The sequence below is a fragment of the Moschus berezovskii genome, chromosome 8 (assembly GCF_049115385.1).
Source record: "Moschus berezovskii isolate FMDL1 chromosome 8, NW_MosBer_1.0, whole genome shotgun sequence".
Taxonomy (NCBI): domain Eukaryota; kingdom Metazoa; phylum Chordata; class Mammalia; order Artiodactyla; family Moschidae; genus Moschus; species Moschus berezovskii.
In genome coordinates this window covers 110,246,562-110,254,422 of record NC_142467.1, presented here as the reverse complement: position 1 = coordinate 110,254,422, position 7,861 = coordinate 110,246,562, and the positions used below count along the sequence as shown (strand labels likewise).

Here is a 7,861-nt window from a genome sequence, read left to right as displayed (position 1 = left end):
CTTTAGTCGTGTCCGACTCTGTGTGACCCCATAGACGGAAGCCCATCAGGCTCCCCCGTCCCTGGGATTCTCCAGGCAAGAACACTGGAGTGGGTTGCCATTTCCTTCTCCAATGTGTGAAAGTGAAAAGTGAAAGTGAAGTCGCTCAGTCGTGTCCGACCCTTAGCGACCCCACGGACTGCAGCCTACCAGGCTGCTCCATCCATGGGATTTTCTAGGCAATAGTACTGGAGTGGCTTGCCATTGCCTTCTCCACCTATATTGGGTACATATACATTAATGAGCGCTAGATCCTCTTCTTGTATTGATCCTTTTATCATTGATCCTTTTATAGTGTCTTCCTTTATGGTCTTTGTTTTAAATTCTATTTTGTCTGATATGAGTATTGATATCCTTACTTTCTTGCTATTTCCATTTGCATTTTCCATCCATTCACTTTAAATCCATATGTGTCTTTCTCCCTAAAGTGAATCTCCTGTAGGCAGCATATTGTTGCTTCTTGTTTTGTTATCCAATCTGCCACTTTATGTCTTTTAATTGGAACATTTAGTCCTTGGCAATTAAAGTAATTATCAATAAGTATGTACTTATTGTCATTTTAAAGCTCGTTTTCCAGTTGATTTTGTATTTCTTCTTTGTTCCTTTCTTCTTTTTGCTTTTCCTTTTGTGTTTTTATTAAAAAATTAATTGAAATATAGTTGATTTCCGTTCCGTTGCATGGCTCAGTTGTGTCTGACTCTTTGCGACCCTGTGGACTGTAGCCTACCAGGCTTCTCCGTCCATGGGATTCTCCAGGCAAGAATACTGGAGTGGGTTACCGTTTCCTACTCCAGGGGATCTCCCTGACCCAGGGATCGAACCCGGGTCTCCCGCATTGGAGGCAGACGCTTTAACCTCTGAGCCACCAGGGAACGTTGTGTTAATTTCAAGTGTATAGTCATGTGATTCAGTTATACATATCAGATCAGATCAGATAAGTCGCTCAGTCGTGTCCGACTCTCCGCGACCCCATGAATCACAGCACGCCAGGCCTTCCTGTCCATCACCAACTCCCGGAGTTCACTCAAACTCATGTCCACAGAGTCGGTGATGCCATCCAGCCATCTCATTCTCCGTCGTCCCCTTCTCCTCCCGCCCCCAACCTTTCCCAGCATCAGAGTCTTTTCCAGTGAGTCAACTCGTCACATGAGGTGGCCAAAGTATTGCAGTTTCAGCTTTAGCATCAGTCCCTCCAATGAACTTTGTCAACAAAAGTCCATACAGTCAAAGCTCTGGTTTCACAGCCACTGTGGGATTGCCAGTAATCTTGTATATTGTTTTCATTTTTTTTAAAAAAATTGTCTTTCTGGGAATTCCCTGGTCCAGTGATTAGGACTCCATGCTTCCACTGTTGGGGACCTAGGTTCAACCTCTCATCAGGGAGCTAAGGTCCTGCAAGTCATGTAGCATGGCTAAATTAATAAATTTGTCTTTCTGTCTGCTGTTCTGATTGGGTGATTTCCATTATTCTCTCTTCTAGATTACTTGTTTGTTCTTCTGCTTTATTAGTTTGGTAATTTTTGTGTTTAGCTCAGTTTCACCTTGAAAATTGAGTGGTCTAAGTTTGAGCAGTCTTTATAGTTTCCTGGCTTCCCTGGTGGCTCAGTCGGTAAAGGATCTGCCTGCCTGATTCATGTTGATGTTTGACAGAAAACAACAAAAATCTGCAAAGCAATTATCCTTCAATTAAAAAATAAGTAAATAAAAAAAAAGAATCTGCCTGTAATACAGGAGACCCTAGTTCCTTGTCACAGTGACTTGCGTTTCCGACAGCAGTCTTTCTTAACTCCTTCACTTGTTATCTTCACTTTGAACTTGAGGTTTGATGGACTGGAGGCCCAGGCATCCCTTCCCAATAAAGTCTCTTGTTTTGTCAGCACGTGTGTCTCCTCAGATAATTCATTTCTGAGCATTAGGCAAGAGCCCAGTCTTGGGCCCTGGAAGGGGTTTGCCTTCCTGCAGCAGTTGGCCATTGAACAACAGTCCTTGAAGTGGAAAATCTGAGTATAACTTTACAGATGTCCCTCTGTGTCCATGGTTCTGTATTGGCAGAGTCAACCAACTGTGGATTATGTAGTTCTATAGTCTGTATTTATTGGAAAAAAATCTGCCTATCTGCTCAGTCCAAATCTGGGTTGTTCAAGGGTCAACTGTAAGTTGAATGTGAAGATCAGTTTGGGGAAGTTTGATAGCTTAACATTATTGAATCTTCTGACTCATGAATGCGGTATGTATTTCTATTAGTATTAGTCTCCTTTCATTTCTTTCTTTTGGTGGGGAGATTTAATTATCTTTATTCAACAACTCAGGAGTCAGACAGCATCCAATCTAGTAAACAGAGGGATGCTCAACGAGTTGCTTAAAACAGAAGGTTTTTATAGGTAAAAGGAAAGTAGGGAAGAAGGTACTAGCAAAAGAAAAGAAAGGATTTTTTTTTTAAAAGCCAGGCCAGACGCCCGGCTCCGGCGGCGCAGGCGCAGACGCGGGAGACGCCCGGCTCCGGCGCAACCGACCACTTGCAGAATCGTGGCTGAGATGAGCTACCCCGCGCCCAGGGTTAGGGCGGTGGCCGAGAGGAGCTGTACCACGTCCAGGAGGCGGTGGCTGCTTGGGCACCGGAGGGCCGAGAGGAGCTGATCCACATTCAAAGCAGGAGGGGCGGCCTTGAGGAGATACCCCTCATCCAAGGTAAGGTACAGCGGCTGCGCCTTGCTGGAGCAGCTGGGAAGAGATACTCCACGACCAAGTGGAATATAAGAATCCAGTGTTCTGGGGAGGAAGGAACAAGATGGCGGAGGGATAAGATGGCAAGACCACTTTCTCCCCCACAAATTCATCAAAAGAACATTTGAACGCGGAGTGAAGTCCACAAAACAACTTCTGAATACTGGCAGAGGACATCAGGCTCCCAGAAAAGCAGCCCATTGTCTTCTAAAGGAGAGCGAAGAAATCCAGCTCCACCCACCAGAACACCGACACATGCTTCCCTAACCAGGGAACCCGGACAAGTCACCCGTCCAACCCCACACACAGCGAAGAAACTACATAATAAAGAGAACTCCACAAACTGCAAGAAGAGGGAAAGGCCACCCCAAGCAAAGCAATATAAGCAAGATGAAGAGGCAGAGAAATATCCAGCAAGTAAAGGAACAAGATAATTGCCCACCAACACAAACAAAAGAAGAAGATATAGGGAATTTACCTGATAAAGAATTTCAAATTTTGATGGTGAAAATGATTCAAAATCTTGAAAGCAAAATGGAGTTACAGATAAATAACCTGGAGAAAAGGATTGAGAAGATGGAAGAAATATTTAATAAGGACTTAGAAGAAATAAAAAAGAGTCAATATACAATGAATAATGCAATAGATGAGATCAGAAACACTCTGGAGGGAACAAACAGTAGAATAACAGAGGCAGAAGACAGGATAAGCGAACTAGAAGATAGAATTGTAGAAATAAATGAAACAGAGAGGAAAAAAGAAAAACGAATTAAAAGAAATGAGGACAATATTAGAGACCTCTGGGACAATGTTAAACGCTCCAACATTCGAATCATAGGAGTCCCAGAAGAAGAAGACAAAAAGAAAGACCATGAGAGAATATTTGAGGAGATAAGAGTTGAAAACTTCCCTAAAATGGAGAAAGAAATAATCACCCAAGTCCAAGAAACCCTGAGAGTCCCCAACAGGATAAACCCAAGGCGAAATACTCCAAGACACATATTAATCAAATTAACAAAGATCAAACACAAAGAACAAATATTAAAAGCAGGAAGGGAAAAGCAGCAAATAACACATAAGGGGATTCCCATAAGGATAACAGCTGATCTTTCAACAGAAACTCTTCAGGCCAGAAGGGAGTGGCAAGACATACTTAACGTGATGAAAGAAAATACCCTACAGCCCAGATTACTATACCCAGCAAGGATCTCATTCAAATATGAAGGAGAAATCAAAAGCTTTACAGACAAGCAAAAGCTGAGGGAATTCAGCATCACCAAACCAGCTCTCCAACAAATGCTAAAGGATCTTCTATAGATAGGAAACACAGAAAGAGTGTATAAACTTGAACCCAAAGCAATAAAGAAAATGGCTACAGGATCGTACTTATCAATAATTACCTTAAACGTAAGTGGGTTGAAATTTTCAAAAAGGCTAGGAAACAATTCTCATAGCCATCAATAGTTCAGTGTTGAGTTCATGAATAGTTTTTAAAGTTTGGGACAAACTGTTCAGTTCAGTTCAGTTCAGTTCAGTCGCTCAGTCGTGTCCGACTCTCCGCGACCCCATGAATCACAGCACGCCAGGCCTCCCTGTCCATCACCAACTCCCGGAGTACACCCAAACTCATGTCCACAGAGTTGGTGATGCCATCCAGCCATCTCATTCTCCGTCGTCCCCTTCTCCTCCCGCCCCCAACCTTTCCCAGCATCAGAGTCTTTTCCAGTGAGTCAACTCGTCTCATGAGGTGGCCAAAGTATTGGAGTTTCAGCTTCAGCATCAGTCCCTCCAATGAACATCCAGGATTGATCTCCTTTAGAATGGACTGGTTGGATCTCCTTGCAGTATAAGGGACTCTCAAGAGTCTTCTCCAACACCACAGTTCAAAAGCATCGATTCTTCGGCGATCCGCTTTCTTCACAGTCCAACTCTCACATCCATACATGACCACGGGAAAAACCATTGCCTTGACTAGACGGACCTTGGTCGGCAAAGTAATGTCTCTGCTTTTCAATATACTATCAAGGTTGGTCATAACTTTCCTTCCAAGGAGTAAGCGTCTGTATTTGCTATTTGAAGTACTATTTGTAATTGGCATATTACGATGTAACATTGGTCTTCATTTCCAACTTAAAACGCCTAAAAATGCCTAACAGGTTTTTAGATTTGTGAATTTTAATTGAAATGTATTTTATGATGTTACTAAACCTGCAGAAATATTGAAATATTTCAGAGAACTTATTCACTGTATATTTAATTTATTTTGTTTATTAAAGTTATGAACTGTAGGAAGTTTTACTTGTTGGGTCAAATGCTTGTTGCTTCAAATGCTTGTTGCATTTGAAGTGCTAGTTACAAGAAAATCAAATACCTTCAATGTATAAATGCTATTAAGTTTTTAAAGGACTCTGGAGTATAAGTAAGTTTGTTTAAAGAAATTTAGTCTGTTCAACTTGAAAAAAATAAATAAATAAAATTGGATTATTTGATTTAAAAAAAATAAAAAATAAACAGCACAGTCTTTTATATATTGTTAAAAGTTTAAAAAAAAAATTCATTACAGCAAGGTTGGTTAGACACATGATGGATGCAGCTTTAATCCTGCCATATATTATTACAGTTAAAATGTAAATGATGAAAAATATTTTGTGCTTATCAGCATTTATGTGGAAATGTGTTTTACAGTGATATATGGTGTTATATTTCTATTATTGTGATGAAAAAGAAAACAATACAAAAAGACGAAGTGTTTATTAAAACATGAAAAAAGAAAAAGAAATAAATGGTTTTGCAGCACTGAAGAGATTATAGAAAGTAAATAAGCTAGATCAGACCTGTTTTATGTAGTAATTTTATAGTTTATTTTAATTATTTCAGTTGTAAAATATTGTTATACTGTTAATTAGTTCTGATTGTTCATATTAAACTATTGTAATGCAAATAAATAAATAAGGGAGAAAAAAAAAAAAAAAAGCCAGGCCATCTTCGCTTGGAGGGAAGGAAACAAAACAGAAGAGGTCTTTATCATGTAGACTACTGAAATTTCAGGTTACATACTTAAAATTCACTTTCCTAGCTCTTTTATGCCCAGTGCAGTCATGGCTCATGTTCTCAAGAAGTACCTGAAGTGTGTAACAGCTCCAAAGCATTGGATGCCGGATAAACTGACTGGTGTGTTTGCTTCTCATCCATTTGCTGGTCCCCATGAGCTAAGGGAATGTCTCCTCCTAATAATTTTCCTAAGGAACAGACTAAGTATGCTTTGACAGGAGATGAAATAAAGAAGATTTGTATGCAGTGTTTCATTTAGATTGATGGCAAGGTCTGCACTGATATAACCTACTCTGCTGGTTTTATGGATATCATTAGCATTGACAAGACTGGAGCGAATTTTCATCTTTTGCTCTTCATTGCATTACACACAAAGAGGCCAGGTATAAGCTGTACAAAGTGAGAAAGATCTTTGCGGGGCAAAAGGAATTCTGCATCTGATGACCCATGATGTTTGTTTTGCACCATCAGCCACCTTGAGTCCCTCATCACAGTGAATGACACCATTCAAATTGATCTGGTGACTGGCAAGATTACTGATTTCACCTAATTTGACACTGGTAACCTATGCATGGTTTCTGGAGGTGCTAACCTGGAAAGAACTGATATGATCACCAATTGCGAGAGACACCCTGGTTCTTTTGTAGTTCATGTGAAAGATGCCAGTGGCAACAGCTTTGACACTGGATTTTCCAACATTTTCACTATTGGCAAAGGCAGCACCATGGATCTCTCTTCTCCATGGAAAGAGTGTCCACCTTACCGTTGCTGAGGAGAGAGACAAGAGACTCATAGCCAAACAGCAGTGGACAAAATGATCTCTAGGTTACATGACTGGAAAAATCTGCACTTAATTAAACATAATGCTGTAATTCCAGTACTTTGACCACCTTATGTGACAAGTTGACTCACTGGAAAAGACTCTGATGCTGGGAGGGATTGGGGGCGGGAGGAAAAGGGGACAACAGAGAATGAGATGGCTGGATGGCATCACCAACTCAATGGACATGAGTTTGAGTGTACTCCGGGAGTTGGTGATGGACAGGGAGGCCTGGTGTGCTGTAATTCATGGGGTCGCAAAGAGTCGGACACAACTGAGCGACTGTTGCTGAATACACAGCTGTGTATGAGCGACTGTCGCTCACACACAACTGAATGCTGTAAAAAATAAATAAATAAAATTTCATACTCCTAGGAGATGTTTAAACTGCAATGAGGTTGTGGTTTGATGTTCTGGGAGCAAATCATTCCATTTTGTATTTATTTTTAAAATGTTATTAATTGTTTAGCTGGTGGAAAATTGCTTTACAATTTTGTGTTGGTTTCAGCTGTACAACAGTGAGAATCTGTTATAATTATACACACACACACACACACACACACATCCCTTACCTCATTAACCTCCCTCCCTTACTCCCTTCTCACCCCTGTAGGTCATCACAAAGTGCCGGGCTGGGCTCCCTGTGTTATGCAGCGACTACCCACTAACTGTTTTACATGTGATAGTGTCAATGCTACATTTTCAGTTTGCCCCACCCTTACCTTCTCCAACTGCATCCACAAGTCTGTTCTCTACCAGGTTCATCAGTACCATTTTCTAGATTCCATATTTATACATTAATATACTACAGTTGTTTTTCTCTTTCTGACTTACATTACTCTGTATAATAGGCTCTAGTTTCATCTACCTTACTACAAATTACTCAGATTTGTTCCTTTTCTGGCTGAGTAATATTCCATTGTACATTTATATGTACTACAACTTCTTTATCCAGTCATCTGTCAATGGACATCTAGGTTGCTTCCGTGTCCTGGCCACTGTAAATATTGCTGCAATGGGCATTGGGATACATGAGTCTTTTATAATCATGGTTTTCTTAGAGTATATGCTCAATAGTGGGATTGTTGGGTCATGTGGTAGTATTATTCCTAGTTTTTAAAAGGAATCTCCATACTGTTTTCCATAATGATTGTATCGGTTTGCATTCCCACTAACAGTATAGGAGGGTTCCCTTTTCTCCACATCCTTGCTGGGATTTATTGTTTG

At 40.6% G+C, this 7,861-nt stretch overlaps 1 pseudogene; it reads left to right on the top strand.

The window, feature by feature from the left end:
• Positions 1–5,861: 5,861 nt before the first annotated feature.
• On the top strand, positions 5,862–6,632 carry LOC129558045 (small ribosomal subunit protein eS4-like; annotated as a pseudogene).
• Positions 6,633–7,861: the final 1,229 nt, after the last annotated feature.